This window comes from Triticum dicoccoides, chromosome 5A, assembly GCF_002162155.2.
Source record: "Triticum dicoccoides isolate Atlit2015 ecotype Zavitan chromosome 5A, WEW_v2.0, whole genome shotgun sequence".
NCBI classification, from domain to species: domain Eukaryota; kingdom Viridiplantae; phylum Streptophyta; class Magnoliopsida; order Poales; family Poaceae; genus Triticum; species Triticum dicoccoides.
Window position 1 is genome coordinate 196,003,052 of NC_041388.1, and position 8,395 is coordinate 196,011,446.

The 8,395-nt window shown below is 47.1% G+C and overlaps 2 long non-coding RNA genes across 5 annotated transcripts; one reads left to right on the top strand and one right to left on the bottom strand.

The window, feature by feature from the left end:
• The first annotated feature begins 818 nt into the window (after positions 1 to 818).
• Positions 819 to 1,769, top strand: LOC119300697. The gene is made up of 2 exons (XR_005146605.1): positions 819 to 974; positions 1,090 to 1,769. It is a non-coding gene; the product is annotated as an uncharacterized LOC119300697 (long non-coding RNA).
• A 2,532-nt stretch (positions 1,770 to 4,301) lies between these two features.
• On the bottom strand, positions 4,302 to 7,894 carry LOC119300698. 4 transcript variants are annotated; one of them, XR_005146608.1, is made up of 5 exons: positions 7,703 to 7,893; positions 7,044 to 7,280; positions 6,681 to 6,957; positions 4,866 to 6,496; positions 4,302 to 4,774 (listed from the first exon to the last, which is right to left on the bottom strand). It is a non-coding gene; the product is annotated as an uncharacterized LOC119300698 (long non-coding RNA). The 4 variants fall into 4 exon arrangements; XR_005146609.1 differs by having other exon boundaries at positions 4,866 to 4,937; positions 6,049 to 6,957; XR_005146606.1 differs by having other exon boundaries at positions 4,866 to 6,957; positions 7,703 to 7,894.
• Positions 7,895 to 8,395: the final 501 nt, after the last annotated feature.

The window sequence follows — 8,395 nt, forward strand, 5'->3', positions numbered from 1 at the left end:
GGCAAGAGTCGGAGTACAAATATGGCAAGTTACATCCGGGGCGTTACATTCTTCCTCCGCGGGGCGCGTCTTTCCGTTCCTATTGGCCTCATGTTGGTGTTCGCAGTGAGGCGGCGTGGGTGGCGGTGCAACTGCGTCGGCGCATGGTGGTGGACAGCGGCCTGGCTGGTCGGCTCCGGTCCGTTGGGCGGTGGGGTTGGAGTGCGGGAGAAATCCTTGTCGGTTCTTCGGCTCTAATGCCGTGACACCTGCGGATGCCATCATTCCTTCATGGAGGGTTTCGGTGATATGCATCCCCCACCTCCCTCCACATGCCGGGGGAAACCCTAGGACATGTCCGGGCAGCAGCGTCGTAGGCGTCGCATTCCTTCTTGGAGGTGTTGCTTGGTACGCGATGGTTCGGAGCCTCGGGTTGTGGTGGTTTATTTCTGGAGGGCGTAGCGGTGTCGGGTCATCCGCGCTTTGTCGAGCTGCCGTTGTTGGCATTTGTTTATTCTTCTTTTTCTTTTGGGCTTGATATACTGTTCGCCCCAGCGATCCTTGTATCGGTGTTGGTTGCTTTAGAATACAAAGCGGGGGAAATCCTTTTTTGGTAAGAATACGAGGCAGTGGCTTTGGTGTTTTACGCGCGGAGCGTGTTCGAGTGGAGGGTTTTTTTTTTGATTTTTTGCCACCAATTACTTTGGGCTTTGACAATTTGCCACTTCATAAATTCAATTGATCTAATGCCACTCTTTATATTAGACTTTGATTTTTTGCCCTCTGTCAAATGGGTCCCGCATATAATGACCAAAATAGCCATGCTCCCAGATTGACCAGGAACAGGAGAGGAGCTCTCGGTCGCTCGTCTCATCCCCTTCCTCTCGTCGACAGCAACACCAGGAGACCGCGGCGGCTACTCGGTGGCGAGTCGCGCTTGGTTGTCCTCGACGGCCGACGGTCCTTGTCGTCCGCGACAACTACATCCCGGTGAGGTGAGTCATCTGTGTCCCGCTCCCCCTCCCGCGGCGGTTACATCTGAGGTTGTGCTCTGCTATCGGCCATCATAATTCCGTGATGTGTGCTACCGCTGCTGCTTGTGCTCTGCAGTCGGCCACCGCGTTGCTGTGATGTGCGTTGCCGCTGTGGCTTCGATGACCACGGCTGCAGGGACGCGTCGTACAACGCGGCGCGGACGAACTGACCCTTCCCTTCGTCGCCTCAGACAACAACAGCTCGTCCATGGTGCTTTTGCAGGTCGTATCACGCCGTCCCCGAGCAGCATGGCCGCTGACTCCATGCAGGTCTCCGGCAGCGAGGGCCGCCACCCTCATACTGCTCCTGCCCCGCGACGCGTCGTCTACCCTGAACCGTGGATTAACAGCACCATGCAGCCAGAGCCTGCAACTTTCTTTCTTTCTTTTTTGACGTTCTCAGAGCCTGCATCTTGGTCCATGGATGGATGCATCTGTATGAACATCATCGAGTGATTCTAAGTTCAGAACATCATTTGGACAATAATTAATCAACTCCTTACATTCTTCTCTCAATGCTGCTCGTGGTTGTGTGCTGCTACTCGTCGTTCTGTGCAAGCGTCCATGGAGACTGGAGGAGAGAACGCCAGACGAGGCAACAGGCGTGGAGGCGGGGAGAAGAGCGCCGGGAAGCCGGAGAGAGCGTCGGCCGCCGCTGGATTCATCCCGATTTGGGGAATCGTTTAGCTCTGTTTTAGTCAAACAGCCACAAAGGGTAAACCTGTCCAATGTTTTGTGTATATATTATGTCAATCATTTGCTAGTATTGTTTTTTTGAGTAAAAATGATAAAAGATCAAAGTGCAAAGAAAAGAGTGTCATCAGATCAATTACAATCTAACTAGTGGCAAATTGTCAAAGTCCAAAGAAAATGATGGCAAATAATCAAATCCCCCGAGTGGAGGAGGCAGGCAGAGCATCGAGAGACAGAGCATCAACCAAGCGCTTCATTGCAACGATAGCAGGGTCAGGCCGAGAAACGGTCAGTTTGGATCATGTCATGGCCCTCCTGCCTGGAGGCACAGCCATGCCTGGTATGGACGGCAAATGGTGGAGTTTGGGCCTCATCATATTTTTCCTAGCCCGGATTTGTCCCTGAGTCTCACAGACGGTTGTTCGGTTGTTGCCCTTGGAAAGGGTTAGTTTGGATCATGTCCTGACCCTCCTGCCTGGAGGCACAATCGTGCCTGGTGCGGACGCCCGATGGTGGAGTTTCTCTGCCTGACCAGGCTAGCGTGCAATGAAGTGTTTGGTTGATGCCTGTCCTGGTAGAGCAATGAACGTCCCATCAACACGCTTAGTACGGTTACTTTTCCATCTAGGCAGCTTTTAGACTCGTGACCGCATATCCAGGTTTCCGAATAGGTGTTCTAATCATGTGTTCCAATCATGAAAACTGAATCAGCCAGCAATTTTGTCCCTTTATTTAAATTGGCTAATTGCGTACCTCTTACTAAACGCACCGGTGTTGCATTGAAAGAATGTGACAAAATAATGAGAATGAGAAAAAGTGTTTGCACAATTGTTTATCTGGAACTACAGCATATATTAATCTAATCTAACAAACTAACAAAGAGAAACTTATGCATATACTTCAGGTTGACTGCAATTGGAACGTGCATGGCAGCACAGGAGTAGGCACAAAATCCTCCGCAAAGTTCGGCGAGGCACCACCCCTAGCCGAGCGGAGACCAGCTGCACCAACATGGATGTGCCCAGGAGCAGGCACCAACATGGATGTGCCGGCTTGCATGTCATTCTTGAGGTTGCCCAGGGTCGAAAACCAAATCACCGCCAGGCGCCAGAGCTTCAGCCACGAAAAACTCTAGCATTGTCTTTTTCAATAAAGAGTATATATTAATACCGCGAAAATACCAATTACACTCAGCCTCTAGAACACACAATGCCCTAATAAGATAACGGATGCACACAACAAAAAAGAAGAAGAAACTTAAAAAAAAAATCCAGCTACAGTGTTCCAGGCCTTGCAGCAGCAGCACAACCACCACCAAGATAACACCTGATGTCCAGATTCTCCAAAAGCGACGCCTCCAAAGAGAAAACAATGCACCAACGCCGTCATCGCCCGATCGTAGATCTTGGGTTTTCGCCCTGGAGATAATTCCGCTCTCAAAAAAATGCCTTCAACAAGGCCATTGCCAGGCACAACCAATTAAGAATAGAACTTGGATTTTGACCTTGAAAGGCAAGACTTTGAACTTCACCTGTGTTGACGCCCCCACTTACATACCGCTGCTACGAATCCTGAAACTCCAAGCAAGTTCCTCAACACCGTAGGCTCCAATCACCATTACTAGTCCTCCAATCTCGGCTTCCATGACATTCTCCGCCTCCGGCCTCGCCATGGAGCTAAACATATCTCCTGGTGGCAACAGATAGCAGAGCTTCACACCGCTCGCTCCTTAATGGAGAACCATGGGCACGGCCGAATCCCACCCGATCCAGCAATCTCCAGGCATAACACACCCATGGGAGTACGCTGGCGGAGCCTTCCGGAACCCGCACCCCAGCCAGATCAATAAGGACAGGCGTCATGCAAATCTTCGTCTTGGCGCAAGAGGAACCCTAGGACCGCCGCCTTTATTCGAGCACACTAGTAGGCCCCCACACCGCCGGTCGGAGCAACATCGGAGAAGGCAACAGCAGCGCATGACCACAAACAGTCCATGGCAGGGGGCGACTCACCACGCCACCGGAGATTGGTGCCGATGCTGTGCACCACCCGCCGCGAAGACGCCACTCCGGTTTCAGGCCACGGCTACAGGTTGCACCGCCCTTGATTCGCTGCCACCACTCCACAACCGCCCATGCCGCCGGCGCTGGCCAGGGGCATGCCAATGAAGTGGGGTGGACTCCACAACCGCCCATGCCGCCGGCGCTGGCCAGGGGCACGCCAATGAAGCGGGGTGGAGGGAACGCGGGAGGATCCTCCGGAGTCGCCCGGGCGGAGGCGACCCAGGAGGCGGCTAGGTTTCAGATGGGTCCTTCCCTTTCCTTGGCGGAGAAGGTGAGGGTCGCGAGAGAGGGGTGGAGCGGCAAGGTGAGGGTCGCGGGAGAGGGGTGGAGCGACGGCGCTGGAGGGAGTAGCAGCCAATTTACACCCGACTTGTTGAGTCAGTGATGGAGACGTCGTCGTCGGAATCGCGCTCCTGTAAAAGAAGCAACCACACACAATGCGGAATGTAACTTTCTCACTTCACAGATTGTGTAAGTAGCAACCAATTTTTTTGAGGAACTTTTTTTTTGAGGATTAGTCTCACTCGACAGATTGTATAAGTAGCAGTCAATATTTTTTAAGTCGATAAGCAATCAGATCGAACTAACAGTTTCCCAACATTGTTCCTAGAAAAAAAAACTCCCTCTATCCTAAAATAAGTGTCTTAAGCTTAGTACAATTTTGTGTTTGCTCAAAAAAAGCTTAATACAACTTAATACTAGAGCTAGTACAAAGTCGATAAGCAATCAGACCGAGGGAGTAGCAGCCTATCAATCTTAAAATGCAACCCCTATACTAAACAGGAAGGTCATTCCAATATGATGTATGTGAGAAAATTGAGACCAAGGCCGTACGGAAGTCAAGAATGGGACCAGGAAACTTCTGGGTTGTCGAGGAGATGTTACTTTCTCTAACATTAGTGACACTGATCCTAGTGAGAATAACTGTCAAGGAGTATGAGGAGAGGGGCCAATCTTTAGTGCCTTGGTGGCCCTTTCTTTCTGGCTCGTCACCCCTGAGGTTCCCTGTAACAAAAGTGGAAAACATGGTACCCTTTTAACAACTGGACAGCGATTTATTTGAAAGCACAAATATGAGGGCTTGTTACAATGATACCTGAGCGCGTGTCCAAGTTATATTTAAGAAGTCGATAGGCAATCAGACCGAACTAACAGTTTCCCAACATTTCTGCATCAAGGTTAGTAACATAAGTGATATCAATTAGAACCCTTTAGGTAGTTCCCTGTAACTGTTCACGCAAAACTAGACTAACAGCCTTATATGCCATGAGCTCCCAAGTACAAAAGCAATATTGTACACATATATACTTTGTTTTCATAGGGCTGATAAATTGAAGAGATTAAGTTTTTCGTAGCAATACTTGTACACATAGATACTTGTGTTGAACTATGTACTTCGTTGCTACTTTGTTTAATAAAATGGACGTGTGCATCACCTGATGCAGAACCCGTGGGTAAAACCTCCTTCTAGAAAAAAATCAATCACATCGAAGTAGATGAACACATGTGCTCAACAAAAATTTAGCCAAAGACACATCGATTGTTGGTGCTGGTACTGGTAGTATAAACTCTTTTAAGTGAAGGCCTAAGCCAAAAAAAAAAAAGATGCTGGGCAGTGGCACAAGTTGGGATAAACCAGGCAGGTGGGAGGGCCACGTGGAGGAAACCAGCTGCCGCCTGCCAAGGAAAACAGCCCAGGTGGTGTGTCGTGTGTACACCGACAGCCGAGAAGCAGAACGTGCTAAAAATTAGAAGTAAAATGTGGCACAATTTCCTTTAAATGGGTTAAAACGGATGAAAATCTCTTAAATAGAGTAATTCCTGTCAAAAATGTCACAGGAAGGGGTATAAACCGGAATTTATTATACATAAGACAAACTTCATTTGGAAGCAAGAAAAGGCATCAACAGAAAGTATATGGAATAGTGTTTCCAACTCTAATTAACCAACTTCAAAACCTACAAAACTGGTCACTGAACAAACACGTTATATCCCCAAAGATGCAGAGTAGAAAAATTTAGCAGTTTCAGTTTTTCCTGGAAATCTGATTCTTTGTTTTTTTAGGAACAAGTTGATTCTTGTATGAACAAAATATATTGTCGACGTCCTATAGAAGATCCAGATAGTGGTGTTGTGCTAACCAACGACGCGTACCCTACCTTAGGGAACATGTGTCACCTCTATAAGTATAGAAAAATATACAGGTCTTGCAACCCTTTCCTTTGTATCAGACCTTCCCTCTTTCTTTCGCTTGGCATGCTAGTTCTTAGAAGTTATACCTTTAGGTGTGCCTTGCTGCAGCACATTGGAACCCTTCTGTGCTTGATGAACAACCAACGATGCTTGATCTCATCCCCTAACTCGGAGCAACAAAGGTGAAAATGGACATGTACACAAACTCTATTAAATAAGACTAGTGGAGCATGTCATGTGCCATGAACAAACTTACCGGCAGAACTAATGAATCATACTTTTATCATTCTTTCTATGCATACTTTTAACAGTTCCAATTCTGCCTCCCTGTTTTCGAGCAATAGCTTGGTTTTGCTTTTCCTTGAAGCAACTTTGAGAGATAAAAGTTCAGAATTTTTGGCATGATATTGTCATCCAACAATATATTTTCATGTTTGAGATCTAAGTGAATAATACAATTCGTGTGAAGATAAGGTAAATCCTTGCAAATTCCTTGATTATTTGTTAGCGCTTTCTTCATGCAGATTAATGCGTCTACAAAAAGAAAAAGGAAGTTCCATATTTAGGATAATTGAAGCTTTTAATCTTCATAAACACTACATAATAGACAATAATGTAGTGAGTAATTTCAAATTGTATGTGTGAGGTGCTTGAAATAGATATATTTTTCTTGAACAATAAAAGATGGAATGCAATGTTGCGTCCCACATGATCTTACCTATCATATTGACATGAAGACCTCATATAGGTAGATACTCACAAGCAGAGCAGTGGTGCTTATTCATCTGTCTTCACAGATTTTTTGGATGTATCTTTCCATATTTCATTATGTGTGAACACAATATCTCAGCATTCAAACAATATATTTGTGCTATGTCTTTATCCGTTCAACCTCACTTCTTCCCATTCATATGTGTGTTCGAGAATATTCTCACTTCTTCTCATTCATATGCGCGTTCGAGAACTTCATTGTGAATATCATATGCACAATCATCCTGCAGTTGCAATATGCCTTATCAGTATCAACTTGAGCTTCAAAATTAACCGTGGTTATGAACGAGACAGCCAAAAGTTATCATACCTGAATGTAGAGAGCGCTATCAAATAATCAAAGGAATTTGCGGGGGTTTACATTATCTTCACGAGAGCCGAATTTTTCACTTAGATCTCAAACCTGAAAATGTATTGCTCGATAACAACACGGTGCCAAAAATTACAGACTTTAGCCTCTCAAGATGCTTCGAAGAAAAGATTAAACCTAGGTCAACTATCACTTCAAAGTTCCAGTAGCATGCTCTCCAGCTCATTTCTCCTAGTTCTAGCTTCAAAATAAGAGTAGAAGTGTTAGTTATGAGGCTAATGGACCCAACTCCTAGTTACTCAAGTAATCATGAAGGGCAGAATTATAGCCTCTTGTGTGACAGTGTTCACATCAATAACAGCATAGGTAGAAAGAATGGTAAACGACGGCAATTTTTTGGCAATAAGCAGGACGACTATTGTGCGCAGAAAGCATGTGTGGAGTAAATCGATAATATTTTTTTTGAAATCTAATAAAAGCGCAGCAAAACTAGTGGTGAATAAACATGGGAGATTAGATGTGCGATGAGGAACTTAACAGTGAAAAACTCGAAGCTAAGTTATCGACCATGGAGAAGAGCATATGCATATGCAAAAGCACCCAACCTAATTATCAGGCGATTGTCAAGGAGGGAAAGAAGATAGCTTCGTGTGACTTACCTATGAGCTTCAGATCTCGAAAGGACTTGTGAGCACGGTAGTCTGAGAGTGAGAGACGAGGGTGGTGAGATCTGGATCCGGCGTCCAAATATGTAGAGGAGATTAGCACAGCTAACAAGGACTTAACTATGCGGGAATCCTGCTGCGTTGGTCTGTTTTAACTTGTCTGCCGTCCGTCCACTCTATGCAGATCAGAGAAATAATTAGGGAAACGTTTCATAACGGCGTGCCGGCCGAACCAACGATTCGGCCGGTCGCTCACCCACGCGGACGCCATGTAACACAAGGGCCCGCACGCAGTCGTCTTTCCCCTATCCTCTTCTCCACACATATCTCATCCGCGCATGCTTCGTCTCTGAATTTTTCTTCCCCATCTTCATCTCCGCGGACTTCTCTGCCTCTCTCCTTGTCCTGCCTCCGGCGAGCGTCGCGGCTTTTCCGGCAAGGACAACACGGCATGGCGGGGACAGAGGAGGAAGCACGCCGGGGAGCTGAAACTGGTGGACGAAAAAGCTACATCCGGCTACGCGTGAGCTGCAATTTCTCTCCCCCGTCTCTATCTCCGCGGACCTCTCTGTCTCTCTCCTCGTCCTGCCTCCGGCGAGGGCCATGGCTTCTCCGGCGAGGACAACACGGGAGGACGGGGACAAAGGAGGAAGCACGTCGGGAAGCTGAAAACGGTGGACAGGAAAG